Raw genomic sequence first — 25,117 nt, 5'->3', positions numbered from 1 at the left:
CTATTTACTTACCAGGATATTAACCTAAGAAACCCCTTACTACCCTACCTACGACCAACTGCTACTATATAAGTGCCGCGGCCTTCTACCGTATAGCACATAGGAAAGGCTAGACCGTTGCTATAGCCTCCTAATTACGACTATATAAGCTTAATAAAGAATAAGATTACGTCCTCTATAGTAACAGAATAGATATAGTTAACCTCCTAGAAGACAACGCCCCTACGGAACTTTACGGACTTTTACCTTTAGACTTTAAGAAGTTTATAAAGCTTAAAAAAGGACTTACTAATAAGGAACTCTATAAGCTCCTCCCTAAGAGGTATTATAACTTTATTAATATATACTCATAAAAGAGCGTAGATATACTCCCCCTATATCGACCCAATAACTATACTATTAACATTAAATAAGGAAAAATGCTACCTTATAAAAGACCCTACCTAATATCTAAAGATAAACTTCTAGTTATAAAAAAGTATATCAACGAATACCTTAATAAAGGATTTATTTGCCCCAGTATATCCCTAATAGCCGCCCCTATCCTTCTTACTAAGAAGCTAGGAGGAGGTATTAGATTCTACGTTAACTATAGAGGACTTAACGCTATTATAATTAAGAACTAATACCCCGTACCGCTTATACGTGAGACTTTTAAGCGGCTTAGTTAAGCCAAAATCTATACTAAGCTTAATATTATCGCCGCCTTTAACTATCTCCAAATACGGAAAGGTAACGAATAGAAAACCGCATTTGTATTACGCTTCGGCCAATTTAAATATACTATTATGCCCTTTGGCGTATATAACGGCCTAGGTACCTTCTAAAGCTATATTAATAACGCCTTATAGGACTACCTTAATGACTTCTGCTCTATGTACCTGGACGATATACTTATCTATAGCGACGACCCTTTTAAGTATACTAAGCACGTCTAAAAAGTCCTAGAGCGCCTTAGGGACGCAGGACTTTATATTAATTTAAAGAAGTGTAAATTCTTAGTTATAGAAGTAAAATACCTTAGACTAATTGTTATTATTAAGGGTATCCGTATAGACCTTAAGAAGGTACATATAATCACTAAATAGTAAGCCCCTAACTGCATTAAGGACGTATAAGCCTTTCTTAGTTTTACTAACTTCTATTAGAAATTTATATACAACTTCTTAGGCGTAGTAGTACTACTTATAGCAATAATATAAACAAAGGGCCTTTCTATAAAAGGAAGAAAAACGTACCTACGTTTTACCTAAACGCCTAAATGCGAGAAGGCGTTCTAAGACCTTAAAAATGCTTTTACTAAAGCACCTATCCTAGCTTACTTTACACTAGGACGATAACTCTACCTTAAAACCGACTCCTTAGACTACGTTAACGTAGGCGTCCTTTCTTAGATGGGTAATAACGGCCTCCTCTACCTAGTTATATTCTACTCGTCTAAGCTTATACTATAAGAGTATAACTATAAGATCTATAATAAGGAACTTCTCGCGATTGTATAAGTATTTAAGGAATTCCAACTAGAACTCTCCTTAGTAGAACCTAATTAGCCAACTAAAGTCCTTATAGGCCATTATAACCTTAAATACTTTATGACTATAAAGTAGCTAAATTAACGCTAAGTATACTAGAACGAGTTCCTCTTTAGTTTTAACTTTAAAATTATATATAGACTAGGAGTATAAGGTACTAAACCTAATAGCTTAACACGCCGCTCGCAAGACCTTCCTTAGTCTAAAGATAACCCCTATAATTAGTTCTAACAACAGACGATCTTAAAAGCACGAAATTTGGCCCTAGGTATACTACCTATAATAGAGCCAACTGTACCTTAGCTTCATACTATAGAACTAAAGTTACCTTCTAAAATTAATAAGCTTATTACCACGGCATATAATACCTCTATTAACTTATTACTATATTAACTCATTACCGCAAAGACCGCCGGCGCCTATATACTACCTACTAACCTCTAAAGCTTAGGCCAGATTAATATAGTAGCCTTAAAAGTAAAAGAGAATAGGCTCTATTATAGAGGCCGCCTATTTATCCCTAACTTAGAAAATCTACAACGGCAACTAATTTAAATGGCCTATAACCTCCAATCAAGCGGCTATCTAGGTAGAGGAGGAACCTACGAGCTTCTTAGCTAATACTACTTCTGGCCAAAAATAATAGACTTAGTTAAACGCTTTATAGGCGCCTACTATAGTTATAAGCACGCTAAGGCCTTTAATATAAAGTACTAAGGACTACTATACCCTCTACTAGTACCTATATAATAATAGGCAGATATCGCTATAGATTTCGTTATTAACCTACTACCCTATAAACGACACAGCCGTACCTATAAGAACATCCTTGTAATAATATGCCGACTTATAAAAGAGCGCCACTACGTCCCAACTAAAGGCGTAGCTATTAGCGATATTACTAACGCCTTTCTTTGCGAAGTTTATTAACTATATAGGTTACCTAACTTAATTACGTCCGACTAAGGTATATAATTTAACTCTAATATATAGAGACGAATCTGCTAACGCCTTAGCATCTCCGTTAAGATATCTATATCCTTCTACTATAAAACTACTGGGTAACTGGAAAACGCTAATGCTAGTATAAAAGCGTACCTACGATAGGTAGTCGCCTATAGTTAAGATAACTAGGTAGATTACCTCCTACTAGGTAAATTCGCAGCGAATAACTACGTCTTAACCACTATAGGACTTACCCCGTTCTTTGTAAATAAGGGTTATTACCCCTAATCTAGTATAGAGCTACCAGAACCTATTAATAAAAAACTGCTATATAGAAAACGCCTTAAGATGCTACTTACTAACTAGTATGCAGACTATATAAAAAATCTACTTAACTACTATAAGGGAGAAATGGCCTAGGCTTAAGCAAAGCAGTGTAACGGAACCTTGTAGCAAGAACTATAGTGGGTCCTATTATTGGGCTAGGTGTGTAGGAAATATAAGTATAAGAGTTAACATAATAATAATAACTAGTGGAGTGGTTGCCTAATAGATTAACTCTAATTGTATTCTGAGAATTACTATAAGGAAGGAACTATCTAGGTAGGGACTAAGGGTCCTTAAATATACAACCGTACTCCTATAAAATCCTTCTTATACGTAATATACGTCTTATATATAAGGTACATAAGTTCCTCTTATTCCTCTTATTTAATACGTAGTATATTATATAACCTTAGTTACTATTCCTTATTACATAGTTCTATCGGCTCCATTCTAGACTATGCCTAAATTAACTAACTAGCTTCTTTCGTCTCTTCTCTAAGTAGTCGTAATATTGTACTTAAAGTGTCCGTAACACTATCTCCCTTCTCTTTATCTTTGTTCTTAAAGATTTAAAATATCTTTAAGTCGTTTACTAGAGGTATAATATCCATCTAATTAATTTGGTTAATATTATTACTTATTATACCTAAAGCAATTTCTTCTTTACACGCCTAACGTCGTGCTTATACTATTGCTGCGATATTGTCTCTTAGTGAGATTATACCGTCTTTATATTCTCGCTGTTTAAAAGAGGGGTTAGTTTGTATTACGTTAGCGAACCTATCTTCGCGATAACCGTTTTCTTACTTAGAGTGCACTAAAGCAAATATTCGTTTATTCTGTAACGTTCGCTTTACTTCTAATGCTAAATATACGCGACCTATTACTCTTAATAGTTGTCTAGTTCCCTAATTAATTTATTTTAGGGTCTTATATTTAGTCTACTGCTATACGGCTAGATAGTAAACTGTCTTAAGCCCTTACTAAATTAGAACGTTCTTATAATGCGGAATAGAAGGCCCTAATACTTAGATCGCGGCATCTACTTATTTACTTTGTCTTAAAAAGGTTTGTTCTAAGGAGTAGAAGCTAATAGAATAAGGTTTATAGGAATTTAGCAATAAAAGAACGGATTCTTTTTTAATAGAGAAGGAAATAAATTTAAGTAGTTTGGCAACTGCTCTTCTTAGGTCCCCCTTAGGTAACTTATTCTTTAGCGATCCTTTTTTATTAATACTGCCTAACCTAATTTCTTCTAATACTCCTATACCTTTCTTATAGCGTTCTTTAAATTTTCTAGTAGCTTTTAGGTAGTCTTAGTATAGCCTATTTACTTAACCTTATACTATGTTTTGTTATTAATATCCTTATAATTAACGATCTTCGAAACTTGCTATTTGTCTTCTTCCTATCCTTTATATATATCTACTTTGTAAACCGGTGGCTTAATATTCCTATATACTAGCTTTAGCATTACGATATACTATATAGGGTAGATCTTTATTTTAGCTAGTAGGTTTAACTTAAACGTAACTAGTAAAATCCTTTACGTAATTTTAAAAGGTCCTAGTCTAATATAGTCTAACTTCTTACTTGGTCGTTAACTCTTAAAATTTTTATATAGTAGCTATGCTTTATCTCCCTCCTTAAGATCTAGTCCCTTAGATCTCTTAGTATTATAGTACCTTTTTATTCTCTTTTATACTTTCTTTGCCGATTTTATAAGGTCTATATAAAGATTTATTAACGTCTTTATTCTTTCTTTAACTATACTACTTGTTTTCTTTACTTGCCGTAGTAACAATAATATTCTTAGCTTATATCTATAATTCGCCTTAAATAGTAATATGCCTATTCCTTCTTAAGGTGTTATATTATATATAAACTATATAACTAGTAATAGTAATACCTAATTATTCTATGCATAATTAATATAATGTCTTAGATACTATTCTAGCGTCTAATTTAATCTTTCTATTTAACCGTCTGTCTGTGGATAATATGCAGTAAAAGTTACTACTTAAACTCCTTACTCCGCTAAGAATACCTCCTAGAATGCTACTATAAATCTTAGATCTCTATCCGATATAATCTTGCTTAGTGCTCTATATTTTATAAATACTTCTTTAATATAGATTCTAATAACATCTTCTACTAATATTTCTTCTGTATACGCTATAAAGTATCCCCACTTTATAAGCTTGTTTACTATTACTAAGATTACGTTATAATCTTGTTCGGTAATAGGATCTCTTAACTTTAGCAACTTAATAATAAAGTCCTATAATATAACCTCCTATAGTCTCTTTGGTATTTTAACAGGTTGTAGCCCTCTATATGGCTTATACCTCGTTAGTTTATTTTTTTTGCAATTTAGATATTCCTTAGTGACCCTTCTAGCTATCCTCTAGATCCCGTTAATAATATACTTCTCTTATAATCTTAATACTAAGCCTATAGCTCCATTATATCCTTAAGTTAATCCCTTATAGAATTCTTCTATAAATTACTCTGCTATACTTCTTAGGATATACTTTGCTTCTTAGTTTTTATACATTTCCATTTATAGATCTTTTAGCTATACTTCTAGAATTCTTTATACCTAAAAGCTTTCTAGTGTTTCGTAAACTCTTTTTAACTTATTGTTTTCTTAAGTTATTATAATTTTTGGATAATTATACCTAATTAATCTATCTATGTCTTTTTGCAGTAAAGCCCCTAATGGCTTTTTGTTATTTTGTAGTTTAGCTTTATAGCTTAGAGTATCTACCCGCGTATTATCTATACCCTTAGTATACTAAATCTTAAAATAGTATTCCGCAAGCATCTCTGCCTATTTAACCTATTTTTAGTTAAGTTCCTTTATTATTAGGAATCCTATTAGGTTCTTATAATCCGTCTTAACTATAAATAGTTTCTCTGTACCTTATAAGAATGCTCTTTATTCCTTTAATGCTGTAACTATACCTAATAACTCCTTATTATAGATGTTATAGTTTAACTTTAGTAGTGTTATCTTTCAACTATAATATGCCACTAGGTGCTATCTATCTTAATACCTTTATATAAAGTATGCCCCTAGTATATAGTTTAATATATCCGTTTTTATAACCGTCTCTAGTCCTAGTTAATAGATCTTAAGAACTAGCTCCTAGGTAAATAACTCTTTAACTTTTTTAAAGAGTTCTCTTTATTCCTCTCCCTATACCTATAGTTCTTCTTTCTTTATTAATCGCGTAAATAGCTTAATATTCTTTAACTACTGCGCTATAAACCTTCTGCAGTAATTGTAAAACCCTAAAAATAATTTTAACTGCGTAATATTCTCTAGTTCCTGCCAATTTACTATAGCCTTAATCTTCTTTAGATCTATGCTAAGTTAGCTTAGTTTAATAATAAATTTAACAAAATCGGTCTTCCTAGTAAAGAACTCGCATTTCTTAATTGCTACTAGTATTTATTTCTCTTATAGTCTCTTTAAAACCTATTTAACGTATTCCCCGTATTCTTTCTTAGTCATTAAGTAGATAATAATATTATTAAAATATACTATAATAAATTTATCTAAGTGTTCTCCTAATATATTATTAATACGCTTTTAAAACGTTACTAGTGCGTTTATAAGCCTAAATTGTATAACTAATGGTTTATATAGTCCTTCTTTTAATCTAAAGGCTACCTTCCATTTATTGCCTTCCTTAATTTTAATCTAATGGTACGCCTATTTTAGATCTATCTTTATAAAGATTTACGCGTTACCTATCCTATTTTAGATTTCGCTAATTAAGGGTAAAGGATACCTATCCTTTCTAGTGATGCTGTTTAACTATCTATAGTCGATACACAGCCTTAGTTTACTATTCTTCTTTAGTATAAATAGTACTAGATAACCCGTTAATAACTGCGATAGTCTAATATATCCCTTTTATAAGTTTTCTTAGATAAACTCTTTTAGTGCTCTACTTTCTTCTTTAGTAAGCTTATAGATTAAAAAGAACCTTAGACTTATTCCTAGTTTTAACTCTATTTTATAGTCCTATACTATATACTCTAACAGCTTTTCACTTTCTAGTAACCATAGTTTTTTGCCATATTTGTGGTATCTCTTTAGTATATAACTTAAGCCTCGCTTAGTCTCCTTATATATTACTCCGACTTAGTACTATACTAACTTAGCTTATTATCGCATCTTACGGCGTTAAGTATTTTTAATATTAACCTGACCTATAATCTAATTAATCCTTAGATTGTATTCCTATAACTAAGGCATTCCTAATACTGCCTTATTATTTCCTAATAGTAATATATTAAAAGATATCTTAATTTATCTCCCTTTAATGGTTAACTAAATAGGTCCTGTTTTAAGGTTAATAATGCCTCCTCTATAGGTTATTAGATCTCCTAAAATTATAACTAATAGGTAAGGTTCCTCCTTTTATCTATAAGGTAGTCCTATCCTTTTAACTGCTACTAGCGAGATATAGTTCCTTATTGCTCCACTATCTATTAATGCCTTAAACTATTAATTTTACTATTTAACTCGTAAATTTAGGTATTATCCTTAAATTCCTTTAAGGGTCTAAGGCTCTACTACTAGCTNCCTCTAGTCCTATAGGCCTCTACTTTTCCTAACTATTAGCTACTTAATCCTTATATACTTAGCTTGCTCTTTAGCTAATATCTAGTTCGCTTTTTGTTTTTAATATACTATAGATATATATTTTCTAGGCATTCCCACCACTATTATCCGTCTAAGCATTCTTCCGTAAGGAATCTTCCTAGTTAAAGTATTAAATTACCTTCCTCTTAGACTTCTGCTAGATACTATCCGTATATATATTTAGCATTCCTATACTATTACTCGTCTATTATCCAGTATATCCTTATAGGGTATTTCCAATTTTTTCCCTTTAGATTCTTATGCATCTTGTATATATTATCTATACACGCAATCTATAATAACGTATAGTGTGCTAGGTGCTTTAGGTTAACTCTTAGCTTATCTTTATCCTTAAGTTTAAACCTCTATCGTGCTGATTTAAACGTTGCGACTTTATTTATAGGTACTAAGATGCATCTCTTGCTTCTCTAGTCCTCTAAACGCTCCTCTAGATCCTTTAATATTATAATTAAGGCTCCTTTAATATAATTTATAGCCTTTTCCATAATTAGGTGGTCTTAGATAACTTTTTTATCTAGCTATATATAGAAATCTTCCCACTTATTATTGTGCCTCTATCTATACTACTTTTGGTATAGCTACTAGAGTATATACGGTTCGTCCGTAAGGAAGTATCTTCTTATTACTACGTCGTAATAGCCTTTTATATATTATTCTTTAAACCTAGTAGGAATTTCTAGATCCTCTTTGTCTTCCAGTTTAGTAAGCTATTTAGCTCTTAGTATACCTGCCCTAGACCTATTAGTAATTCTTTATACTAGTACTCTGTCCTTTATACGTCCTAATATACTAGATCTCTTATCTAGTTTCTGTTCTTACTATACAATAATTCTTACTCTAAATCCTTCTATGGTTTCTTTTGGTTTACATCTTACTAATAAATCCTCGAAGTCTTCTTACTTCTTAATCTTAGTATTAACTCTTTAATCTTTAGTCCGAACATTATATTCTGCTAGTAAGTCCTTTAGGTTTATATATCTGTCTCTTAGTTTAGTTGCTATTTGCGCTACAGATTCTCTAATCTGTAAAGAAGCTCCTCGCCTCTTACCTATAGGTGTCCTAATTTATACCCCAAATTCTTAGTCCTTTAGATTCTTTAATCCTAAGCTTGCTTTTAACTTAAGCTTAGCTCCAGCCTTAGTCTAACTAGGCTTACTTAGTATTCTTATCTCGTCTTAAGAGTCTTAAATCTCACTTATCTTGTCTTGAGAATCTTATGCCTATGGGAAACTTCGTCCCGAGCTTATTCGTATATCTTTAAACTAAGCTGCTGCTCTGCTCTATTGGTTATTATCCATTATAGGTCCTTAAGCTTGCCTTATTTCATCTTAAGAATCTTAGTTATCTCTTATCTTATTTTAAGAATCTTAAGTCTTTAGCCTTTTGCCTTTATTAAGTGCTAAAGTGGTTCGCTATCCTACTTCTTTTACGTCTTATAAAGCGATAGACATTATATCTAGTGGGGTCTTAATCCCTACTAATGTTCCCTATTTTGTAGTGGAATTATCCTCTACCTCTAGTATAACATTTTTAAGGTCTGCTTGCTCCTAGTAAGCGGCCCTTATTACCTTATCGTCACGAAATGTTTCGCCTATATTAAATTTATTGTCTTTAATATCCGATCTACGAACTGGTTTATTAGTTCCTCTATATCTTATAAATAATAGCTCCTATAGCTAATAGCTTGCGCCATACTTAGCGTCTTTATAAATTTGGTATACGTTATTATAATAAAACGTAAAACTTCTAATTAAACATTCCTTTGTTCCTTATAGTATACTATTATCCCTCTATATATATATGTTATCTACTATTAGTCTCGTTTCCTTTATTATATAGTATTTCTAACCATCTTTATAATCCCTCGCGAAGTGACCTTATTTTCCGTAATTTATATAAGCTCCTTTTCTAAACTATTGCTTTTGCTATAGAGTCTACCTAAACGTCTTCTGCTGCTAAGATCCTTGGTTTAGCCTCTGCTCTTTAGTCCTTTAATTACTAGATCCTTAACCTCTGGGTTTTTACGGTTTCTTACTCCATCTCTTATAGGCTTCTTTAGTACCACTTAGGTCTATTAGCTCTACGCTATACTATAGTTTCTAACTTAACTTTTGTTATTATGTACTCTGCGCCTTATATAACTATAGAACTCTATCCTAACCTCTCTTAGCCTGTTCCCTTTGGTAGATCCAATTATTAATCTTAATTACCTAATCTATTAGTTCCCTTAGGGTATCCGTATCTTCCATTAGGATAATTACATCCTAGACTTTAGCCTTAAGTCCCTGTTTATACTATGCCATAAGCGCCCTATTATTTCACTTAACTTATATTACTAACGTCTGGAACTACGTTATATACTTAATTGCTAAGGTTTATTACATAATGTCTTAGAGTTTTTTTTCTGTCGTGGTTACTACCTCTAGGTCTCTAAACATTTATATAAGTCGCTCTACGAATCCGTTTTAGCTTAAGAATATAAACCATACCACCTATTACTCTTAATAGTCGTCTAGTTCCCTAATTAATTTATCTTAGGGTCTTATATTTAATCTACTGCTATGCAGCTAGATAGTAAACTGTTATAAGCCCTTACTAAGTTAGAACGTTTCCGTAACGCGGAATAGAAGGCTCTGGATGCTTAAATTACAGCGTCTGCTTATCTGCTTTATCTTAAAAAGGTTTATAAAAAGGTTTATTTTAAGGAGTAGAAACTTATAAAATAAGGTTTATAGGAACTAGGCAATAAAAGAATGGACTTTCCTCTAATAGAGAAGGAAACAGATCTAAATAGTTTAGCAACTGCTCTTCTTGGGTCCCCCTTAGGTAACTTATTCTTTAGTAATCCTTCTTTATTAATGCTGCCTGACCTAATCTCTTTTAATACTCCTATACCTTTCCTATAGCGTTCTTTAAATTCTCTAGTAGCTCCTAGGTAGTCTTAGTATAGCCTATCCACTTAACCTTATACTATGTTTTGTTGTTAATATCCTTATAATTAACGATTTTTAATACTTGCTATTTATCTTCTTCTTATCCTCTATACGTGTCTGCTTTATAGACCGGTGGCTTAATATTCCTATATACTGGCTCTAGTATTGCGATATACTATATAGGGTAGATCTTTATTTTAGCTGGTAGGTTTAACTTAAATATAACCAGTAAAATCCTCTACGTAATTTTAAAAGGTCCTAGTTTAACATAGTCTAACTTCTTGCTTAGTTATTAACTCTTAAAATTTTTATATAGTAACCATACTTTATCTCCCTCCTTAAGATCTAGTCCCTTAGATCTTTTAGTATTATAGTACTTTTTTATTCTCTCTTATACTTTCTTTACTAATTCTATAAGGTCTATATAAAGATTTATTAACGTCTTTATTCTTTCTTTAGCTATACTACTCGTTTTCTTTACTTACTATAGTAATAATAATATTCTTAGCTTATATCCGTAATTTGCCTTAAATAGTAATATACCTATTCCTTCTTAAGGTATTGCATTATATGCAAACTATATAATTAGTAATAGTAATACCTAATTATTCTGTACATAATTGATATAATGCCTTAGATACTACTCTAGTGTCTAATTTAATCTTTCTATTTAACCGTCTGTCTGCGGATAGTATACGGTAGAAGTTACTGCTTAAACTCCTTGCTTTGCTAAGAACACTTCCTAAAATGCTGTTACGAATCTTAGATCTCTATCCAATATAATCTTATTTAGTACTCTATATCTTATAAACACTTCTTTAACATAGATTCTAGTAATATCTTCCACTAAGATTTCTTCTATATATACTATAAAGTATCCCTACTTTATAAGCTTGTCTATTATTACTAAAATCGCGTTATAATCTTATCCGGTAATAGAATCTTTTAATTTTNGCAACTTAATAATAAAGTCCTATAATATAACCTCCCATAGTCTTTCTAGTATTTTAATAGGTTATAGCCCTCCATATAGCTTATACCTTATTAGTTTATTTCTTTAGTAATTTAGACATTCCTTTATAACTTTTTTAGCTATCCTTTAAATTCCGTTAATAATATACTCCTTCTAGAGTCTTAACACTAAGCCTATAGCTCCATTATGTTCTTAAGTTAGTCCTTTATAGAAGTCTTCTACAAACTACTCTGCTATGCTTCTTAGGATATACTTTACTTCTTAATTTCCGTATATATCCGTTTATAAATCTTTTAGCTATACTTTTAGAATTCTTTATACCTAAAAGCTTTCCGGTGTCTTATAAACTTTCTTTAGTTTATTATCTTCTTAAGTTGCTATAATTCTTAAATAATTATACCTAATTAATCTGTCTATATCCTTTTGTAATAAAGCCCCTAATAGCTTCTCCTTATTTTGTAGTTTAGCTTTACGGCTTAGAGCATCTACCCTTATATTATCTGTACCTTTAGTATACTAAATCTTAAAATAGTATTCCGTAAGTATCTCTACCTATCTAACCTATCTTTAGTTAAGTTCCTTTATTATTAGGAATCCTATTAGGTTCTTATAATCNNTCTTAACTATAAATAGTTNNTCTATACCTTATAANAATNCTNTNTATTNCTTTANTNCTATAACTATACCTAATAACTCCTTATTATAGATGTTATAGTTTAACTCTAGTAGTGTTATCTTCCAACTATAGTATGCCACTAGGTGCTATCTATCTTAATGCCTTTATATAAAGTATGCCCCTAGTATATAATTTAATACATTTGTCTTTATAACTGTCTCTAGTCCTAGTTAATAGATCTTAAGAACTGGCTCCTAGGTAAATAACTCTTTAACTTTTTTAAAGAGTTCTCTTTACTCCTCTCCCTATACCTATAGTTCTTCTTTCTTTATTAACCTTATAAGTGGCTTAATATCCTTTAACTACTGCGCTATAAACCTTCTACAGTAATTGCAAAACCCTAGGAACGATCTTAACTATATAACGTTTTCTAGTTCCTACCAATTTACTATAGCCTTAATCTTCTTTAGATCTATACTAAGTTAGCCTAGTTTAATAATAAATCTAATAAAATCGGTCTTCCTGGTAAAGAACTTGCATTTTTTAATTACTACTAGCATCTATTCTTCTTATAGTCTCTTTAAAACCCATTTAATATATTCCCCGTATTCTTCCTTAGTTATTAAGTAGATAATAATATTATTAAAATATACTATAACAAATTTATCTAAGTATTCTCCTAACACATTATTAATACGCTTTTAAAATATTACTGGTGCGTTTATAAGCCCAAATTATATAACTAATAGTTTATATAGTCCTTCCTTTAACCTAAAGGCTGCCTTCTATTTGTTACCTTCCTTAATCCTAATCTAATAGTACGCCCATCTTAGATCTATCTTCGTAAAGATTTGCGTATTACCTATCCTATCTTAGATTTCGCTAATTAAGGGTAAAAGATACCTATCCTTCCTAGTAATGCTATTTAACTATCTATAGTTAATATATAGCCTTAGTTTACCATTTTTCTTTAGTATAAACAGTACTGGATAACCCGCTAATAACTATAATGGTCTAATATATCCCTTTTATAGATTTTCCTAGATAAACTCTTTTAACGCTCTACCTTCTTCTTTAGTAAACTTGTAGATTGGAAAGAACTTTAGACTTATTCCTAGTTCTAACTCTATCTTATAGTCCTATATTGCATATTCTAATAGCTTCTTACTTCCTAGTAACCATAGTTTCTTACCATACTTATGGTATCTCTTTAGTATATAACTTAGTCCTTTTTCTGTTTCTTTATAGGTTGCTCTTACTTAGTACTATACTAACTTAGCTTATTATTGCATCTTACGGCATTAAGTATCTCTAATATTAACCTAACCTATAATCCAATTAATCCTTAAATTATATTCCTATAACTAAGGTATACCTAATACTGCCTTATTCCGTCCTAATAGTAAAATATTAAAAGATATCTTAATTTATCTTCCTTTAATAGTTATCCAAATAGGTCCTATTTTAAGATTAATAATCCCTCCTCTATAGGTTATTAGATCTCCTAAAATTATAACTAATAGGTAAGGTTACTCCTTTTATCTATAAGGTAGTCCCATTCTCTTAACTACTACTAGTAAAATATGGTTTCGCGTTACTCCACTATCTATTAGCGCTTTAAACTACTAATCTTGCCAATTAACTTATAAATTTAGGTGTTATCCTTAAATTCCTTTAAGGGTCTAAGGCTCTACTATTAGCTCCCTCTAGTTTTATAGGCCTCTACTTTTTCTAACTATTAGCTGCTTAATCCTAGTGCACTTAGCTCGCTCTTTAGCCAATACCTAGTTCGCTTTTTATCTTCTATATACTATAGACATATATTTTCTAAGTATTTCTACCACTATTATCCATCTAAGCATTCTTCCGTAAGGAATTTTCCTAATTAAAGTACTAAACTTCCTTCCTTTTAGACCTCTGCTGGATGCCATCTATATATATATTTAGTATTCCTATACTATTACTTATCCGTTATCTAATATATCCTTATAGGGTATTTCTAATTCTTTTCCTTTAGATTCTTATATATTTTGTATATATTATCTACGCACATAATCCATAATAACGTATAGTATACTAGGTGCTTTAGGTTAACTCTTAGCTTATCTTTATCCTTAAGTTTAAACCTTTATCGTGCTAATCTAAACGTTATAACTTTATTCGCAGGTACTAAGATGCGCCTCTTACTTCTCTAGTCCTCTAAACGTTCCTCTAGATCCTTTAATATTATAATTAAGGCTCCTTTAATATACGTTATAGCCTTCTCTATAATTAGGTAGTCCTAGATAACTTTTTCATCTAACTATATATAGAAATCTTCCTACTTATCATTATGCCTTTGCCTATACCACTTTTAGTATAGCTACTAAAGTATATACGGTCTATCTGTAAGGAAGTATCTTCTTATTACTATATTATAACAGCCCTTTATATATTGTTCCTTAAACCTAGTTAAAATCCTTAAATCCTCTTTATCTTCTAGTTTAGTAAGCTACTTAGCTCTTAGTATACCTACTCTTAGTCTATTAGTAATTCTTTATACTAGTACTCTGTCCTTTATACGTCCTAATATACTAGATCTCTTATTTAGTTTCTGTTCTTACTATACGATAATTCTTTACCTAAACTCCTCTATAGTTTCTTTTAGTTTACGCCTTATGCTCTAATCCTTAAAGTTATCTTACTTTTTAATCCTAGTATTAACTTTTCAATCTTTAGTCCGAACACTTTATTTAACTAGTAAATCCTCTAAGTCTATATATTTGTCTCCTAGTTTAATTACTATTTATACTATAGATTCTCTAATCTATAAAGAAGCTTCTTACCTCTTATCTATGGGTGTCCTAATTCGTACTCCGAATTCTTAACCCCTTAGGTTTTTTAACCCCGAGCTCGCTTCTAACTTAAGCTTAGCTCTAGCCTTAGTCCAACTAAGCTTACTTAGTATTCTTATCTCGTCTTAAGAGTCTTAAGAGTCTTAAATCTTACTTATCTCGTCTTAAGAATCTTATACCTATAGGAACTTCTATCCCGAGCTTATTCGTATATTTCCAAACTAAGCTACTACTCTACTCTATTAGTTATCGTCCATTATAGGTCCTTAAGCTTACCTTATCTTATTTTAAGAATCTTAGTTATCTTTTATCTCGTTATAAGAATCTTAAGCCTTTAGCCTTTTACCTTTATTGAGTACTAAAGTAGTTCGCTATCCTACTTCTCTTGCGTCTTATAAAGCGATAAACATTATATTTAGTGGGGTTTCGATCCCTACTAATATTCCCTATTCTATAGTGGAATTATCCTCTACCTCTAGTATAACATCTCTAAGGTCTACTCGCTCCTAGTAAGCGGCCCTTATTGCCTTATTATTACGGAATGTTTCACCTAGGTTAAATTTATTGTCCTTAATATCCAATCTACGAACTAGTTTGTTAGTTCCTTTATATTCTATAGGTGCTAGCTTTTATAGCCAATAGCTTACGCCGTACTTAGCATTCTTATAAATTTGGTATACGTTGTTGTAATAAAACGCAAAACTTCTAATTAAACATTCTTTTGTTCCTCGCAGTATATTATCGTCCCTTTATATATATATATCGTCTGCTAGTCTCATGCCCTTTACTATATAGTAACTCTGCCTACTTCTATAGTCTCTAACATAATAACCCTATTTTCCGTAATTTATATAAGCTCCTTTTTTAAACCATTTCTCTTACTATAGAGTCCGCCTAAATGTCTTCTACTAATAAGATCCCTAATTTGGCCTCTGCTCCTTAGACCTTTAATTACCTAATCCTTATCCTTTAGGTTTCTATAGTTTACTCCATCTCTTATAGGCTTCTTTAGTGCCACTTAGGTCTATTAGCTCTGCGCCATACCATAATTTCTAACTTAGCTTTTATTATTACGTACTCTGCGCCTTATACAACTATAGAACTCTATCCTAGCCTCTCTTAGCCTATTCCCTTTAGTAGATCCAATTGTTAATCTTAATTACCTAATTTATTAGTTCCCTTAGGGTATCTACATCTTCTATTAGGATAATTACGTCCTAGACTTTAGCCTTAAGTCCCTATTTATACTGTGCCTTAAGCGCCCTATTATTCCACTCTACTTATATTGCTAGTATCTGGAACTATATCGTATACTTAATTACTAAAGTTTATTACACGAGGTTCTGGAGTTTTCTTTCCACTATAGTTGTTTCTTCTAGGTCTCCAAATATCTACGTAAGTTATTCTGCGAATTCTTCCTAACTTAAGAACATAAATCGCACGTCTTAGTTAGTGGTCGTCATTCCGTTTACCTATATCTCTATAAGGTAAGGTTTAAACTACTTAAGTGCTCTTCCTAATAAGAATAGTCCTGCGTAGGCTATCCGATCCACAGGTATAGGTAACTTTACTCCCTCTTATAAGACCTTAAAGTGCATCTACGTAAGGAATCCTTTAAGCTTTAACCTCTTTCCTATAAATCTCTTAATTGATAGTAGCTTAATCTTTACTGCTCCTATCCCGTTAAGTCTTTCTTCCAATACTATATTATTAGCTATTAGCTAGTTAACTATTTTCTATAGCTATTTAACCGTCACAGGTTGCTATAAGTTAGTATCTGCTATACTAGTATTACCTCCTGTCCTTAAAGTAGTTACTACCGTCAATAGCGTTATAGTGGCTGCTTTTGGTGGCATATTATTTAACTTCTTATATTAATACCGTAACTAGGTAGTAATTATGTAACGGAACCTTATAGCAAGAACTACGGTAGGCTCGTTATTGGGCTAGGTATATAGGAAATATAAGTATAAAAGTCAACAACGTAATAATAACTAGTGGAGTAGTTGCCTAACAGATTAACTCTAATTATATTCTGAGAATTACTATAAGGAAGGAACTATCTAGGTAGGGATTAAGGGTCCTTAAATACATAACCGTACTCCTATAAAATCCTTCTTGTACGTAATGTATATCTTATACATAAGGTACGTGAGTTCCTCTTATTCCTCTCGTTTAATACATAGCACATTATATGACCTTAGTTACTATTCCTCGTTACATAGTTCTATCGGCTCTATCCTGGACCGTGCCTGAATTAACTAACTAGCTTCTTCCGTCTCTTCTCTAAGTAGTCGTAACATTGTACTTAAAGCGTCCGTAATAACTGGCTTAGTATAAATATAGACGTTGCGAATTATATCTCTATCTATAATATATACTAACGTATATATACGCCTTAATATCGCCCTTATAGCGAGCTCTAAGCACTACTTTACCTAAAATAGCTATAGCAGGGGGTTATAATTAACTTTATTATGGGCCTATCACCTAGTAAGTAAGGTAAAAAGGTATATAACGCAATATATATAATAGTTAACCGCTATACTAAGATGGCCTTATATCTACCTATAGTAAAAACTATTACCAAAACCAAACTCGCGGATCCCTTTCTTAATAAAGTAATACGCCGTTTTAGAGCCCCTAGGGGGATTATATCTAATTATGGTAGTATCTTTATTAGTAAGTTCTAGTTGGAGCTATGCTTTACTATAAAGATAAAATATAGGCTAAGTACGGCCTTTTACCTATAAATAGACGGGTAAATAAAACGCCAGAACTAAACCCTAGAGCATTACCTCCGTATATTCTATAACAAAAAGTAAAGTAACTAGGCAGGCCTTTTATTACTAGCTAAATTCGCCTATAATAATGCTAAATATAGTATAATAGGTATAAGCCCGTTTTATACCTACTATAGGTTTTACCTACGTCTAAAATATAAGGTTTAGGCAGATAATAGTAGTTCTATTTTAGCCGCCTCTAAGAGGATTAAAAGAATATCCCTTAAACGCAAAGCGTTGGAAATACGCTAGGAAAGCGCTATTAAGGCGTAGGCGAAATACTATAATCGTTATTACTAACTATAGGCATATAAAGTAGGGGATTTAGTCTTACTATTAACTAAGAACCTTAAACTAAAAAGTCTAAGTAAGAAACTTATAGCATGCTTTATTAGATCTTTTAGTATAGCTAAACTAGTTAAAAAGTAAGTATACCAGCTATATCTACCTATGTCTTACCATATCTACCTAGTGTTTTATATTAACTTACTAGAGCTATATAAATAACATAAGGGCACTATTAGAGACCCTTTACTAGGGCCTATTAAGCTAGATAATTAAGAGGACTAAGAGGACTAATATAAGGTAGAAGAAGTACGTAAAAGGAAAGGATATAACTAGACCCTATCGTACCTAGTTAAGTAAAAAGGCTAGCTAGAAGAGTATAATAAATAGGTCCTAGTAGAGGACATTAATAAGGACGCAAAGGAAATATATAATAGTTACTTTACCCTAAGAGGTAAACGGAAAAGAAAGTAGGTAGGAGAATAAAAAACTTTTAATTATAACTAGGATTACGCCCCACTAGTAAGGCGACAATAGAATAATAGTAGAGTAATGGTAGTACGCCGATAGAAATATAGATACTCTACAGCTCTATTAAATCCTCCCTCTCCTCCCCTCCTTCCTCTTCCTTTTCCTCTTCCTTCTCTCCCTTCTTATCCTCCTTCTCCCCCTTCTCTTTATCCTTCTTACCCTTATCCTCCTCCTTATCCCTTATAATAGGAGGCATATTAGCCTATAAGCATTATTAGTATATACTACGCTAGCGAAACACCTACGCTATAATATATACTAAAGCGCGTATTATATTAAGAATTCCTTTAAGGTATAACAAATGGCCTATAATTCCTGTACTTAAAGTAGGGAAAAGTCTTTACCCTTTAGGCGCTAGCGGAGACCGTACTTAGCGCTAGTGCGTACTAAGGCCTCGATATCCTTTATAAAGGATTTTTAGGCGGTAGCAACGCGAGCGTTAAGGTTAGCCGTATCCCTACTAGTAATCTATTAGCGCTTAGCCCTATTAATAAGGGCGAGTAGCTTATTTAGGCGGCTATAGAAGGCCTTAAAGACCTAGTCTATTAGCTATTAGAACCTAAACTAACGTACTTAAACTTACTACTTAGTATAACTTATTTAGTTATTAGCAGTACCTATAATTACGGTTAGCCTACTTACTATAGGTAGCCCGTCCAGCAGTAGTTATACGCTTAGTGTAGTAGAGGCAGATTAGTTCTAGTAAGGCTAGGGAAGCGGCTTATAAGCGATGTAGAAGCTTTAACGGCGCCTAATAGGGTTAGCGATAGCTATAAGCTAGTATAGAGAATACTTATAGAAGGTTTACTAGCAGGCGAACCGGCGGCGTAGCGCTTGCGATTTATAATTGATTGGAAATTATAAAGAAGGCAAGTCGTAGGCTAAAAGAATCGGAATGGACTTAGAAGGGAAATCTAATATCCTACCTAGGTGGGAACTCCTACCTTTATAGATCTCTATAAGGCCCTAGCATTCTATTATCTTATTATCCTATTTACTTATTATCCTATTGTCCTATTTACACATTATCTAATTTACTTAAATTTTATTATACACTTCTTATTTAGCGAAGGACAATAATAGCGCTCTTATTGTATAATAGCGTCGGCTAAGGACAGCCGCTTAAGAAGGGGGGGTAATTATTAGGCTATAGAGACGCACTAGCTGTAACCAGCTTAGCGCAGGCAAGGCGTAGGCGAGGCACCTACAAAACATAATCACCTCGTATTAGAAAACAGTAGAATTCAGTTTTATAGTTCTACTTTATTAAGAACTAGATACCTATTGTATTCCGCTACTGTTATTATATTACTATATACCCTTAGGGCCTCGGCGTCCTAATAACTAAAAACAAATTACCTAGATTAACCTAAATAAACTTATAGAACTAGTAAGCTAAAAACTAGTAGAAAAAGATTAGGCATTAAAGACTATACCCTAAAACAACTATTAAATATAGCAAGACTAAATAGAAGTTAGTAAAAACACCTATATTACGCAGGATAATACAGATTCTATAGTAATAGATACTATTATAGAATATAGTACTTAAAGTTTAGTATATAGCCTTTTAGTTAATCCCTCTAAGCTATTAAAGGTAAGGTAAGTATCGGTAGAGTATATAAGAAAGAGAGAAAGGATAAAGATATATACTAAGCCCTTAAATATATTTTAAGGACACTATTACTAATAGGATAAACACTATACTTTTAATTCCAGAATTGGAGAGGGATACTATTAACCTCTCCCTTATATTGGGATAACTTATAATTTACACTAAGCCTATTTCTTTAGTATACTTAGTTTATCTTAGTAGTAGCTATAACTGGTTTAGAATATATATAGACTCTTTACCCTTTAAGATATTATATTTTAGTGGAAAACAAGGATCTAATAGACCTTTCTTTATTAAAAGGGAGGTTTTTATCCTTATAATAAGGACGGACAAGGTTTATACCTAGAAGAAGCTTTTAATACTATAGTAAATAATATTAGGTACACCGTTGGCCTATTTAACTAAAGTATTAACCCTTTGTTTTCCTAATTAAATACTAAATATAATATATTTAGGGGTGAATATCTAGATAATAAACATTAAACGCTATGTAATTGGAGATTAAATATAGTAGTTATAAGTAAACTAAGGTTTGTAAGACGTATATACTATAAGACCTTTAGGATATAACAGTTCTCCCACTATTTAGCCTCTTAAGTAGTTTATAGATTCCAAATTTCTATATACTTATTCACGCCTTTATATAGGGTGTAGATAATTTGCCATTTCCCTTATCTATAATAAATACGAATTTGACAGTATAGCAAAACTTAAGGGAGAGCTATTTTTGTTACAGTCTATACTTACACTAACTATGCTAAGATCGACGTAAATAGTGCGTATAGTGCTTAAGTGTTTAGTATATAACCCTTTTACGGTAGGATGTCACTCCTACTCTACTAGCACGAAATCCCAGAAAAATGCTCCTACTTAAGTATTAGGTTTAAATAGTACTACAAGACTAGGATAATATACCAAAGCTTTTAAAATATAGTTTTAGAGTTAAGAAGTTATTAAATTGTTATATACTAGTATATTTACTCACGCACCAGTAAGGGTAGTAAAGTAAGGAGAACTGTATTTTACTCTTTCTGCTCCTTTACTAAATTCTAAGACGTTGCGCTCTTTCTAAGTAGTTAGAGTCCATATAAGTTTTAAGTGGCGATACTTATAACCTTCTAAGCGTAGAAGTATAAATAGGGTGTTATTAAATCTATAATATTACGTAAGTGCCTATAGTATAAATATATATAAATCCTTACCTACTATAGGCCTCCCTACAGCTGGTAAAGCACTAGATTTAACCTCGCTAATAAATCTATTGATTTCTAGGCCTTGTAATACCGCCTTAGCTTTTACTAGGAGTTTTTATATAACTATAAAGTCCTAAAATATAGAACTAAGGAAAATATCTAAATCGTTACAGCGTTTCCTAGCTATATCTCCCTTATTCCTTCCTAATCTGTCCTAAGCGCCGATGTCTAGAGTATAAGCATCAGGAAAAAATTTTTTGGGCGCGTTGTTGCAAACGAAAATCGGGGTCTGCAAAACCTGCGTAAGTCGCAATTTTGGCAATTTGCGGCGATTTGCAGCAATTTGCTACAAACACATAGGCTACCTATGCACGCGCCTGCCCTATCTACATGTATGTGTTCGTAGCAAATTGCTGCAAATCGCCGCAAACTACATACTAAAATTGCGACTTACGCAGGTTTTGCAGACCCCGATTTTCGCTTGCAACGTGCCTAAAATTTTTTTTCCTAATATAGAGGCTCTACACGAGGCTCTATACAAAGCTCTGCACGAGGCTTTACACAAAGCTCTGCACGAAGCTCTACACGAAGCTCTACACGAAGCTTTGCACGATGCTCTACACGAAGCTCTGCGTACAGAGGCTCTACACGAAGCTCTACACGAAGCTCTGCACGAAGAGCTTTACACGAAGCTTTGCCCGAGGCTCTACACGAAGCTCTGTACGAAGCTCTGCACGAAGCTCTACACAAAGCTCTACACGAAGCTCTACACGAAGCTCTACACGAAGCTTTGGCACGAGGCTCTACACGAGGCTCTACACAAAGCTCTGCCATATAGAGGGCTCTGCACGAGGCTCTGCACGAGGCTCTGCACGAAAGCTCTACACGAAGCTCTACACAAGGCTCTGCACGAAGCTCTACACGAAGCTCTACGTACAGAGGGCTCTGCACGAAGCTCTACACGAAGCTCTGCACAAAGCTCTATATGAAAGCTCTAACACGAAGCTCTGCATAAAGCTTTACGAAGCTCTACACGAAGCTCTACATATAGAGGCTCTGCACGAGGCCCTCTGCGCGAAGCTCTACACGAGGGCTCTGCGCGAAGCTCTGCATACGGAGGCTCTACACGAAGCTCTACACAAAGCCTTTGTGTGTGCGCGTGACACCCTACTATCGGGTCCCCGCTTATCTCATGAATCAGACGCTCCGCAAAAGATTTGTTTCCGTGACACGGGATAGCGCATAGACCCTCCTGCTAACTTCTGGACCAATTAAGAACAGCGCCACTAATTCCAGCCCCCCTGCGCACCCCTGGTCCACCTGACAAAAATCCTCTGCGGAGCGTCTGAGAGCTTATGGGCGTCGCTTTGGGTGAGATTTGAATGTTTTAAAAATCAAATTTTGTGTATTTCTACAAGCGATGGCCCTTACTATAAGAAGTTATTTATTTATTTTTTATTGATGCAATAGATTCTTTAGGTAATTAATATTTATAATATTTATATAATTTTAACCCCACTACTAGAATATTTGGGGGCGAAGATACATCGTCGTAGAACGTAAGTTTAATTTTTGATTTGAATGTTTGTAGATTTTAGGCCAAAAGCTGGACGACTACCTATATCTAACTTCTTATATAATAAAGCGCTACAATATCGCTATAATAATAGAGGCGATAGAGAAGAGACAAAGGGGCTTTTAGCTCGTACTATTTTAGAGATAATTAGACGTAGAGAAGTATGTGTAATTTTTTGGTAGTAAGGGCAAGATTGCGATAAAATAGACTAAAAACGACCGACTGCCCTATGTCCTTAACTTCTTGTAAAATACGAGCTATAATATTGCCCATAACGTAGAGGTAATAGAGAAGAAAAAGAGCTTTTAGCTTGTTGTGTGTTTTAGAGATAATTAGACGGTAGAGAAGATATAGGTATGGGAGCTTCGAGCAGAGCTTCGGAGTAGGGCTTCGGAGCCAGAGCTTCGGAGTAGGGCTTCGAGCAGAGCTTCGAGCAGAGCCTTCGTTCAGAGCTTCGAGCAGAGCCTCGTGCAGAGCTTCGAGTAGAGCCTCATGCAGAGCTTTGAGCAGAGCAGTGAGGTAAGGATTGCGACCGACGAGTTTTTGCGACTGACGATTTTTTGCGACCGATGAAAATACAACTAACGAAAATACGACTAACTAATGTAGCCACGGACGTCGGTTTTTTATTGCAATAGATAGAGAAATTAAAGAGCTCCTACCTTATAGTATTTTATAATATAGACGTATCTTAGGAGACGTTATAAAAGGGTTGAGATACAGCGTTGTAATATACGAATGAGTCGTCGCCTAATAAGAAACATGGAGTTTCTCATATAAAGGGCGCCCTAAGGCTCTCAGACCCTCGGGGAGAAATTCCTCTTGGTGTGATCTAATTTGGGTCTAGGAGTCCACAGTAACTAGGGTAAGGTCCACAAGCGTAGCGCTAGCCCTTAGCTTACGTCGTGGCGCAATTTCTCCCCGGGTCTGATTCATGAGATAAGTCCCGCTATATTCCCGATAGCCTCTACACGTGCTCTGCCAAGTATACCCCTATATACACCTAGGTAGCCGACCTCATTTTTTACCCTCTCCTTACATCCTCCCTACCTAGGAAGACACAGAACGACAGCCAGCAGATGACCGTCGCCGGAGCCAGATGACCGTCGCCAGAGCTAGACGACCGTCAGAGCCAGACGACCATCGTCGGAGCTAGACAACCGTCGTCAGAGCTAGACAACCGTCGTCAGAGCTAGACGGACCGTCGCGGAGCCAGATGACCGTCGCCAGAGCTAGACGACCGTCAGAGGCCAGACGACCGTCGTCGGAGCTAGACAACCGTCCGTCAGAGCTAGACGACCGTCGTCAGAGCTACAACCGTCGTCAGAGCTAGACGACCGTCGCCGGAGCCAGATGACCGTCGCTAGAGCTAGACGACCGTCAGAGCCAGCCGACCGTCGTCATCGCCACACGACCGTCGCCAGGAGCCCCACCGACAACCGTTCAAACGACCCGCCAGCGAACATAATAAACGATTCGATCGATCAATCGAATCACAAGGTAACATGAAGAGGGCACAGATAGGTAGGCATAGACGGGTGGTATAGACGGACGGACAGATAGATAGGTAGGTAGGCAAGCAGGCAGGCAGGTAGGCAGGTAGGTAGGCAGGCAGGTAGGTAGGTAGGCAGGTAGGGCAGGTAGGTAGGTAGGTAGGTAGGCAAGCAGGTAGGCAGGTAGGTAGGTAAGGTAGGTAGGTAGGTAGGTAGGCAGGTAGGTAGGCAGGCAGGCAGGTAGGTAGGTAGGTAGATAATTTAGAGCCTCTACAAGAGGCTTCCCCCTTAACGCCTAAAGTAGATAGCTCTACATTTTATATAGTTATAATATAAATATGTATAAAAGTATATTATAGAAATCTATGGGAATATGTGATAATTTGGTTATTATATAATATAATTATAATTTATATAGTTACAATTTATACAGTTTTTACAATTCGTACAGTTTATACAATTCGTACGGTTTATACAATTCGTACGGTTTATACAATTCGTACAGTTTTTACAATTTGTATAGTTTGCGCGCTATTTATTTATAGGGTAGCGTTTTACTGCAATTTATTTATAGGGGTAGCATTTTGCCGCAATTTGCTATTAGGTGCTGCGATTTTGTTGCAAAACGTGCGTTTTACGCAAATTGCTATCGACCATATCCACCTACCGCAACAACGAGCCCCAAAAAAAATTTCCTGATGAGTGTATTTAATTATATTGGACTATATTTCTCCTATACTTATTATGCTTTTAGGAAAATATATTAGCTCTCTAAAATATCTGTCAGCTATTATAGTAAT

Source organism: Cenococcum geophilum, assembly GCF_001692895.1.
Source record: "Cenococcum geophilum 1.58 unplaced genomic scaffold K441scaffold_28, whole genome shotgun sequence".
Lineage (NCBI taxonomy): Eukaryota > Fungi > Ascomycota > Dothideomycetes > Gloniales > Gloniaceae > Cenococcum > Cenococcum geophilum.
This window is presented reverse-complemented; position numbering follows the sequence as displayed.